Source organism: Epinephelus lanceolatus, chromosome 9 (assembly GCF_041903045.1).
Source record: "Epinephelus lanceolatus isolate andai-2023 chromosome 9, ASM4190304v1, whole genome shotgun sequence".
Classification (NCBI taxonomy): domain Eukaryota; kingdom Metazoa; phylum Chordata; class Actinopteri; order Perciformes; family Serranidae; genus Epinephelus; species Epinephelus lanceolatus.
In genome coordinates this window covers 15,212,874-15,224,674 of record NC_135742.1, presented here as the reverse complement: position 1 = coordinate 15,224,674, position 11,801 = coordinate 15,212,874, and the positions used below count along the sequence as shown (strand labels likewise).

The 11,801-nt window shown below is 40.1% G+C and overlaps 1 pseudogene; it reads left to right on the top strand.

Moving 5' to 3' along the window:
* Nucleotides 1-374: 374 nt before the first annotated feature.
* Nucleotides 375-11,420, top strand: LOC117252605 (high-affinity choline transporter 1-like; annotated as a pseudogene).
* Nucleotides 11,421-11,801: the final 381 nt, after the last annotated feature.

Genomic DNA, 11,801 nt, shown 5'->3' with positions numbered 1-11,801 from the left:
TTGATTTGTACTTTACCCACACTTACGGTAAGACCGCACCTGAGCGGTATTTGGCCAAGTATAAATCCCACAATGCATCACCGCGTGCACGATGCACCGCGATTACCTCTTTACCAGGGCTAAAAATACCGCAGTTGATGGATACAGGTGAGTAGTCAAGTCTGTCCCAATTTCGTTTAAATATCCCTGCGTACTTGGCCACTTAATACGTGCTTAAACACTAGGCAAATGTACGTTGCGCGTGGCAAAACGTCATCTAAGTGTGTGTGTGTAACCAAGCGCACTCAGCCAAGTGTGGAAAAATGGGACAGCCCCCTAGTTAGGAAACTAAATTTCAGTCAGTTGGACACCAGCTAGAAGAGCAGATATTCAGCATGGCTCTTAACATCCCAGGAGTAATAGCAATGGTGTTTTTCTATCTGCTGGTACTTGGGACTGGCATCTGGGCTTCTTTCAAATCCAAAAGGGAAAAGAGGAAAAGTGAAGCCACTGGAATGGAGATGACACTGCTGGGCAACCGCAGCATTAGCATGGTGGTGGGGATCTTCACAATGACAGGTGAGGAGAGCACAGCTGACAAAAGTAGGATGGAAACTGTGAATTATAAAGTCAGGATTATTAAGGATATAAGATATCTTTAAACTTCTTTACTGGGTAGGCTCACACACACACACACACACACACACACACACACACACACACATATGTATATGTATATGTATGTGTATATACATATATACTTAATGCAGACAGGACGGCTTCCAAGATTGTGAGTGTGTGTGCATGTGGGTACGTGTGTGGGTATGTGGACGGATGTGTTTAAGTTGGTGTGAGTATTTTGGACATCATAAAACCCCCATCCAAGGTAACTCATGATTTCAACTTGCAGTATAATAATTATGAACCACGTTTTGAAAGAGATCTAGAGGGCACCAACTGTTCCAAACAAGTGCAATCACCTTTCTCAGAATTTGGTCATAAATCAATGAGAGTTTGTTCAAAAATCACTACAATCAGTGGACTTTGTTTTAACTAAACCATTAAAGCATGTCCCCAGAATGTTTCTGCAGTTGACCAGTAGGAAGCAACAGATTTTCCATTGAAGAGCGTGGCCCAGTAGAGGTTTGGACATGAATGAATGAGCATCTGACTGTCATAAAACCTGTTGTTTATCTTTAAACATTCTTAAACTGTCAAAGGTCTCGATCTCACCCAGCTTTAAAGTTTTAAATGTCAATGCTGGCTTGAACCCATTTGAATATTTATTGGAATTTTAATACAATTAATAATTTTAAGTATGGGTGGCTAAAATATAAATATATATTTGATATTTATATCAATTAAGTAATAAATATATTAAACCACAAAACCTTTCCAGAGAGCATCAGAGACACCAGATGGCTGACTGCGCTAGTTAGACTCCCAGTGTGAGCGGTAGTAGCAGCATCTAACTACCCCACCTTCACCACACTCACCGGGAGCCCAACTCCCCCTGCCTCACTGCCAACACATTCACCAATGAAGCTCAATGAAATGGATGAACTATTACACAAACATCAGTACTCAGATGTCTGTCAGAAATTAGCCAGGGGTGAGGGAAGCAACATAAGGCTAGATGGGGAAATGAGGAGTCAGGTAATGTAATTTAACCCTTATATTGCCAGCTATGGAAGCATACAAGGAACATCAGGAAGAGCCCAGGCCAGACTAACAAACAATTAGTCCTGAGCTAGCAAGCTAAGTGCCAGAAAAAAAGAAAAAGTACAATCCTTTAGCTAACTCCCCAACCAGGAGAAAAAGAGGGTAACAAAAATGGCAGCTCCCCCCTGCAGAGCCTCCTGGCAATGAAGTTGGATTGAATTAGAATGGATGAAACTCAACAAACGACAGAGGCCTGACAGCTTTGAACGTACTCAACATGTAAATGAAACCACTCATCAGCATGGTAACATTCTAGACTTAGGGGTAAACAGTGACAGTGTTTCAGTATCTCTGACCATCACTGTGTGTTTTTTGGTGCCAAACTACAATCAGCAAAGACTAAAGGTGAAGTTTTGGTTCAAAAGAGACTCCTAGATGGCAAGGCTGAGGCAGAGTTCTTTAACATAATTAGTAAATAATCATTTGAGTCTTCATCTTTTGCTTTAAATACTGTTGTTCCACTAAAAGTTAAAGAAAGGATGACAGACAGAATTTCCCCATGGTTAAACAATAACAGTGTTGAAGAGACTAAGAGAATCTGAGGAAAACTAAGCTCACAGTTCACTGTAATATATACAAAGAAGCCATGGCTGCCATGATAATACAGTGTATTATTATCATCATTATTATTCTCTGTCCAAAAAGCTGCTGTTTGTCCACTAAATTACTTGCTGTATGTTAATTCATCCTCTAGCTACGTGGATTGGGGGAGGCTTCATTGTTGGAACAGCTGAGATGGTGTACACACCCTCTATGGGACTAACCTGGGCGATCATGATGATGATTGCATACAGCTCATCTTTTATCATTGGTAAGAGTTTGAAATCACATCTGACAGGATACTGTATGTTTGTATGTGTAACAAAACAAACATAGCCTAACAATCTCTGATCTCAAAAGACAGGTCAATAATAATGATGCTAAGGGATTTTCTAAGAGCAGTCTCACCGTTTTCATCTCACAACTGTAGAAATTGTGAGGGAATGTTGAAGACACATCAGAAGTGGCTTCACGTCAACATATTCATGACTGAGCAAGCTGTTGACATCACAAGCTGTTGACATCATTGTCACTGTTGACATCCTTGAAATGTGTACAGTTAAGGAAATAGGTCATTTATAACCATGATTCCTTATTCATTCATTCATTTTCTGTAACTGCTTATCCTGTTGGGGTTGCGGGGGGGCTAGAACCTATCGCAGCTAACACTGGGCGAACTCAACACAGAGGGTTGGAGCCTCCCACCCTGGGTTCAGATCAAGAACCCTCTTGCTGTGAGGTGACAATGCTAACCACTGCACGACTGTGCCACCCCTGTGATTTGTCACATCCCAATAAAGGCAGTGATTTTAAAGTTTTATGTTGAAAAACAAAAATGGTGCTGAATATTGAAATGAGTTGTATTGCAATGTTAGGACGGTCCCTAACTATGCCTATAGTCCCAGGTGCATTGGACAGACATTTAGTTTGTTGTGCTCAACTGCATTGTCATTTCTGATTATTTCAAGTTGACTAAAATATCTGAGTTGTGAAATATCTGCCTTAATTTCCTCGCCAAAAACCGGCAGAAATCAAGGCTTTGATGCAGAGCCACTGAAGATAATAGCCATGCAAAACATGAATATAAAATAGGCTATCAAAATAACTTTACCCATTTCTAAATCAGGATCTCATAAATATAAGATCAGGATGTCAAAATTACTAGATCTCATCTAGTAATTATCGGATAAGGAGTCCATTTTTATTCAGTGAATGCGATGCGTTTCCCTGCTCAAAGGAGCTGTATGCAACATCTAAAGCATATCTTTACATAGCAAGTAATTATCTGCTGCTACATTAATGCTGTGAATGTCATGTCAGCTCCTTTAAAATCTATTTTAAAAACAACCTATGGTGTGATCAGTGGAAAATGGCTCCAGTAAATATGCAATCACAATATGCAACTGAAAAAATATCAGTTCAAAATTTGTATTCAACAGATGCAACGTTAGTAAATGGACTGTACATATGACTAATCCTTTAAAGATAGGACAATGAAATTTAATTATTATTCTGCACATTTAATGACAATTTGATCACTTTAATATTTGTTACTGACACTAATGAAGTCACAACTTTAATTGCAATAATTAATCTACTGGTAAGAATGCATAATTGATCCTAAATTGATAAATTTGTTTGACCACTGATCAAAAATACTCTAGTAGCAGACATTACTACTTTGTTTTATCAGTCTATGTATGCTAACAGAATTTTCAGATTATGTACTGAACCTCAGGGTGTTGCAAAGCCAAAAAAAAAAAAGAATATAAAAAATTCATCTAGCTGTCGTAGTATCAGTTCATCTAGTGTCGTAATACTTCCATGTAACAGTGTACACCATAAATGAATATCTATCCATCCATCCATCCATCCATCCATCCATTTTTTGTTTGGCAGGAGGAATTATGAGTGTGGTCCTGGATTTGTCCTACACTGTGTGCATCTGGATCTCTGCTGCTGTTGCCATTACCTACACACTGCTGGGAGGTCTCTACTCTGTGGCCTACACAGATATTATACAGCTTGTGCTCATATTCGTCAGCTTGGTAAGTTTGCTATACTTTAAGTTTTTATAGTGTCAGGCTATGTGTTTGAAGTAAACAGAAACCACTCTCACACAAGGCATCAAAAACTCCAAGGTATGTCTTTAAGCATTGTGTGTGTTCATCATCTCCGTTTGTATTTGTCTCTGCAGTGGATCTGTGTTCCCTTTGTTTTGATGAGCCCATACTCTTTGGACATTGGACAGACACTGATGAACAACACCTTACATGCTCCCTGGATTGGTACACTGGGGCTGAAAAGGACCTGGATAATGATTTATAATTTCTTATACTTTGTAAGGAAGCAAAAATAGGACGGGTACAAAATGCAATTGACTCCAGTCCTGATACATATCTTCTGATATGATATGTATGTGATATATGAATGATGATAAATAACATAAATATTCTAAGAGTGGACTGTTTTCATTTTAAATAAAGAATAAGATGGAGCCTCTGTTGTAGGCACAGGCTTTTATCTGAAACAATATGTCTGTAAATGTCAAGGTAAGACTAACTAACTGTAGCTGCTAATTTTAAGTTTCATCTGAAAGGATGCTTCACTTCGGACAGCAGGCAGACATTTTGCAGCTTTTACCCCATGAGGATAACACATCAGTGATTAAATCAAACAACTAACTGTTTTACTTCTAAGGCACTGGGGAGTATGGGATATCAGTGCTTCCACCAGAGGACCTTGTCGGCATCTTCCACGTCCACAGCCAAGATCACTTGCTTTATTGCCCTGCCATCTTACCTACATTTGGGATACCTCCTATACTGCTTGGGGCAGCTGCTGCATCCACAGGTATGAACAGTTTCTACATATTTGGGTAAACTGGGGAAACAAAAAAGAATGTCGTTATGCACCTGTATTGATGAAAGAACAATACCTGTAAATCCCTGTAAAGAGTTGTGGTGGCAAAACAACTACTAAATGAACAGTTTAAAGAAAAAGTCTTCACACGTCGGCTGTCTTTCTTGAGGTTTAATAAGCATTCATGAATGGAGTCACACACATACAACCACATGAACAGTCAGTGAGTGAGTGCCTAGATGTTCTTCGGCCATGCTATCTTTATAGTTCCTATAACACATGCACATCGATAGTCAAAATATGTGGCGCCTTGACATTCCTAAGACACAACATATCTTGAGACTAACAAGGACACTTGGTGTCTGAGCTTCCCTGGCTCGTAACCTTGGTGTCTCTCACTGATATCACAGTAGGGGTTAAATGAGCAACACACATCATACATCATAGCAGTACCAAATACCAGAATTTTCCATCACAGAGTTAAGTCACAGAAACTAAGAAACACCCACATCTTAACTTTGATTAACTTGCTCATCAAGCCTGAGGCATTTATTAACCAGACACAGCAAATGGTGGGTTTTGAAAACCAAGTTGTACAATAACCATTTGAAATAAAGGGCTGGGTGTTGTAAACATCTCCTGTAATTTACATAAAAGTGGAATAGTGGAAGTGGGGATAACAACATTTCTACACACTGCTGCTTTCATCATTAAGCCAGATGCCAAAATATGTCTGTTCCCAAATATTAAACCTTTTATTCATTTATTTATTTGGATCAGCCACAACCAGGGTAGCAACTACTCTTCCTGGGGTCCACGCAATTAAACATTACATTATAATATAAAACTAAAAATCCAAGGAAAGAAGGACATCAAAAGAAAACAAAACAGTGAATCAACAACAAGACAACTCCTAATGCCAATAATTACAACAATGACAACAAGTACGTCACTTTCTCTAAATAGTCAGTAAAACATTTGCTACAGCTCAAATGATATGCAAATTGATGTAATCTATATCTATGGATGACAAAACAGTGAAATTGTTGTTTTTGCATGAGGCTTAAAAAAGAGTTACACCTTCTAAATGTCTAAATAGACAGAATCAGCAACACAATATAAAATATTATTTTCTATATGAAGATTAATTTCAAGCACAAGAAAGACAATTGTAAATAGAAGAGGGCCCAAAGTGGATCCCTGTAGCACACCCTTGGTATCAGCAAGAATACACAAGTTATGAGCATTCTTAATGGGATTGTTATCTTTTATTATATTATCTTTTCAACTTTGTTGAAACATTTTAATGGACTGTGTAATGGGATGTGGGGTATGTAACAACATGTTCAGTTTCCCACGATCTAGCATGATGCATCACACCAATTTTTCTTTTGACAAATGGATAATTCTGTGTATATATGTTATTTGTTCACATTTGATTAGCTCATTTATTAATATCTCAAGCTGTTGAGGAGAATATTCTTACTGTAGATTACATGTACCAGACTGTAGGCCATATGCTCAAGGTTCGATATCAGATCCTCTGCCATTCAAGTGAACCAACTGCATGAAGGCAATTTGAATGGTCTGTCTTGGTTAAATGATCATCCGGACCCACCACACTCCATATTTCTCATCACGGATTTCTTACTTTACTTCTCAAAATCCCTCAAACAGACAATTTGACCATTTTTCAATGTTTCTTTCTTTTGTGTCCATGTCTCAGACTGGAACCTGACCTCCTATGGTTCTCCATCTCCATATGAACGTGGGGAATCAGTTCTAGTTCTTCCCATCACCCTGCAGCACCTCACCCCATCGTTCGTCTCCATTATTGGTACTGGATGTGTGGCTGCTGCCGTGATGTCATCGGTTGACTCTGCACTGCTTTCGGGAAAAAAATTGATACAGTATAGTATTGTGATATATTGCGTGCTGATATTGTATCAATAAAGTATCAATATTTTAGCAAAGATGGTGTTCAATGGTAAAGTAATGAGGTGACAATATGAGCAGAACTCCAAAAGATGAATCACAACCAGGTGCAGGGACTTTGTTGATCTCAGCCTCCCAGGGAATTATTTTAGATCATTCTCAGTCATCACCTTAGGTCTAAACATAAGGCAACAATTTATTAATTATTGAAATACTGAAAACGTAAATATGCTGCACACATGTAAACAAGAAAACAGTGATTAAAACATCAGAATGCTACAAATAAAAGAGTCAAAAAAATGTTCCCTGTGTGATTCATTGCCCTGATATAGTTAAAGACCCTGCGGGAACTCAACACATATCTTGTCATTGTAAGTTTCATCTAACTATGAAAAACTGAAGATAGAATGAAATTGTTTCTCACAAGACAGAAGTTTAAAATCCGGCAAATATCCCATAACATTGTATGCTAACAGCAAGTAAGTAGTTACTATAAATCACTCCCATAAAGCAATAAGTCTTGCTCACTGCTCAAATTGCTCAAGATCCATACATGAAAATTCTACATGCTTGCCAAATTTAAACCTGTCTAAACCTGTAGCCTGCCAGTTCAAATGCAGGCATCACTGTACAGTACCACTAGCCATGTTTCCATCAGCCTGTTTAGATCCACATCTAGAAGTATTGCATCGGAAAATTATGATGGAAACGCCAAAATATAGAATTAAAATCCCCACAAACGCACAAACTAAAATACGCTCGCTTTAGCCAGGTTTTGGTTGATTCAAAAAAATGTTGATTTGCAAAACGGGGGATGGAAACAGTTATGTTTGAATTAAGTCTGACGTAGTGCGCCTCTCTCCATGGTGATATCCACACTCTGGGTTGGGAAGGTGGTAATACATTTACAAGCTGGTTGCCAACTGCCAGAAAACGTAGAAGAAGAATGCGAGACTTGTTTTGTTTCCGGTTCTGCGGAAAACTCGCGCAAGTTCGTAGTTTTCACCAAAGTCCGTACATTTAATGGAAACACACAGGATTCGTATTTCTTTTAATGCGCATTTCCCAATGATTCGAATCACTTTTGGATGAAAACATAGCTATTGAATTAGAGGAGGTGTCTATCCTTCCTGGTTCTCCTCTGCTATGCAGTCCCTGATTTCTATAATACATAGTCACTCAGTCAGTTGGACATCAGCTAGCAGAGACAATCAGCATCCATCATGGCTGTTAACATCCCAGGAGTCCTGATCTTGTGACAGTTATTTTGGATACCCTTGTGGTTCTCAGTTCAGAGGCCAAATAATAAAACCTTGTTAATAAACCTTGCTAAAACGGCCACTGCCCAGTGTTGGGAATATAATGATGTTATGTGTTTTACTATAAGTTGTGTTTCACTATATAAGTTTTAGATGTGTGAACAATGAGAATACTGAGATGATTTCAGCTGATCTGAATGTGTTTGCTTTGCAGAAGTGGAGAAGTACAGGAGAGGAAGAGACATGAAGTCTGAGGAGCACATACCGCAATGCTTAGATAATTAGTTTCATATATGGTAAAAAGAATAGAAAGTGATATACAGATAGTAAGGTACAGCACGTGTAGGGAGTTGTGTTGTTCTCTTGTCTTTCAAAACAGGAACCACGCCCCCACCACCAGCGGGAAGGAGTCAGATTAACACGAGGCAGGGGCGTGGTGTGGTGAAGGAGGAAGTGGAACTGCCAATGAGAAGAGGACAACGCCTTGCGTGCACAATGACACTCTCTTACGCTCAAATATACTGGGTCAGGGAAAGGACAGGAGGTCAGACTTCGTGAACTGACACACCTTTGTTGTTCGTCAGGGACGTGAAGTTGAGACCCAGAGCTCTGTAATTTTATTCCTTTACTGCTTAATAAACTACATTAACTGAGACCGAATATCTTCTCCTATTGCTTCATTAAAGAACACGCAGGACTGAGCTCACACATAGCACATTAGAGAGTAGGATGAGACTCTTAGTCCATCACCAGGAGTGATAGTGATGGTGTTTTTCTACCTGCTGGTCCTTGTGGAGCCACTGGAATGGAGATGACCCTGCTGGGAAACCGGAGTATTAGCATGGTGTTGGGAACCACAGCATTTATAGCATAAGCTAATTTGCGATGCCCTCCCTAGCTGGGCCTTAAGATACAAAAGACTCAGCAACAAAAACACAAGTGACAGTGCAAGAACAAACAACAATAAAAATACAGACAAACAATACAAGACACAACTTGTAGTTGGAGTGGTGGTTGTTGGACTCCTCCACCACCCCTTCTTGGACTTCTGCCCCCTTAACTTGTGTGTTGTTCCACAGTGTTTCCTCTGATACTGCCGGATGCCGTTACACAATAACCATGACCAGCCGTGCATCATACCGACATGAAAGGACAGCTTTTTTTTTTGTCAGTGTCTGACGCCAGAAGTCACTGCCCAAGCGCCAATATTCAGCATCTTGAAAATAAAAATGAAAATAAAAAGCCCACACTAGTCAAGTGCCGAAAATGTTGCAAAATGTCAAAAAGCAAAGGAAAGGAGTGAGCGGAGGCTTTTTCTGCGGCGGTGCAAACGCTCCTTATGGAAGTGTATGAGGACTACAAGGACATAATTAGTCCTCGATGAAGGGGCATGCCATTATTTCCTAATTTACTCTCTCTTGCTCTGTGTCTCTCTGGGTGTGTCCCTCTCCTTCCCTTGGATGCACTCCTTAGCCTATACAGCCGTTGTCAGTTGACCTTAATTGGCTGTGAATTTGCTAGCCAACTGGAAACACAGTGGGGTGGGGATGGGAGGGCAATCACATATTCATGTGGTTTGGTGTACATGTACAATCTTTTTTTAATGCCTCAGTTTCATTTTATTATAGTTTTGTTTTTATTAGTTTGAATTTGGCTTTATTGTTGTATGTGGGTTTTTTAATTATCTTATTTTTATTACATTTTAATTTGTTTTTTAATAGTTAATATTTTTTGATTAATCATGTTATATATTTTATGATCTACATATTTTATCATCACATGACAGTTGTGAGTGTGTAAAAGCACTGGCAGAACTGTCTTTTAGGTGTCTGTTCTTGTCTATTGAACATTTTTTGATCATAGATGGAGCTAATCCTCACCTTAATCCTGCTACAGACCAGGACTGCCCGGCAGCATAAGTTACCATGGTTACCACCTTGATGAAACAGAGTTGTGGCTCAGGTTGATGGAACGGAAACTGGAGTTTAGCTCGATCTATCAGGCTTAGCCAGAACCATGGTTTCCATGGTTACCGATGTGAGGCTAATCTTAGCCACTTTGATGGAACAGAACTCTGGCTCACATTAGCCAGACTTGGCTATTTAAGCCTGGATTTGCCTTTAGCCTGATGATGGAATACCCCCCTGGTCTCTGATGTCTGGTTTAGATTGTGATGTGGAGAATGCTATTGCGTGCGCCGCGATGGATTGTTGGGAACAGGTGGAAAACGTGCAAGCACGGCAGCGCTGATGGCAACCACAATTCCTGACCCTCGTGGATGGAGAAGAGGATCGATCCGGAGTCGGAGAGAGTTTGTGGGGCAGGTGGAATGGAGGACAGGGTTTTCCCTGCATAAAAAATATTTTGGTAGCCGCCAAAGCTGTTTTAGCCCTCCGCCAATGGAAAATCCCCTCCGCAAAAGAGGGGTGTGGGAGCGGGGAAGGGAGGAAATATCTCGAGATTTTAATATATATCGATATATCTCTAAACGCGATATCACACGGGACAATATCGCTTCTATCAATGTAGTTCATTTTGCGTTAAAGTGACAATACATTGGCCGCAAGTTAGCGCCTATTTTTCCCCTCGCTCTCCCTGTGTCCCTGTCTCACACACACAACCTCTCTGCTCCGCTAGCCACACATTTACCAGCTGCAATATGCACACATTAATGCAATCACTCCACTGATATAATATGTATTATTCTGAAATGGGCTATTTTAAGTTGTCATAGTCTGTGCCTTTCCTTCATTCCTCATGTGTCAGCTGTTTCCCTCCTCTCCTGTTTCCTATGGTTCCTTGTTTGTCTCTCTCTCTGTCTGCATGTCTGGGCATGACTCTCATCATCTCCTGCTGTCAATCTGCCTGCTCACCTGAAAGCCATCCACTAATCAACCCCAGCAGTACTGAGTACAGTACAGCTCTGCGGTCCACTCTCTGCCAGATCGTTCAGTCTACCTTGCAGCACCAATTACAGTCTATTTGTGGCTTATTGCTTTTTTTAGCCTAAATCTCGTTTCTCTGTGCCTCAGATCCACACTCACTGGTCACCCGTTTGCCTGCCACTCCAGCCTGCCAACCTGTTTCCAGCCCTGCTCAGCCTACCTGCCCTGTTTCTCCTGAGTGCCCTGGATCGACCCGAGACACCTCTTCTTGCTTTATTGAAAATAAATCCACTTTAAACTGAACAGCTGTCTGAGTCACACTTGAGTACTTCTTTCACCCCTGTAACTCTCAATGTGTAGTGTAAAGATTTTATATATTTTCAAGCAGTAGAACAGGCAACAAGAACAACATTAAATACATTGTTCAGCATTTGGGGACATACACTTATTTGCTTTCTTGCAGGGAAGTAGAAAGGTCTGATAACTCTCACGCCATGTTTCCTGTCCTAATGCTAAGATAAGCTTACCAGCTTTTGGGGATTAATTTTCTGAGTTTACTTTTGGCATTGTCCTTTAACAATGGTTCCGTTCCAGTGTAACAGTGCACAACACTATCACT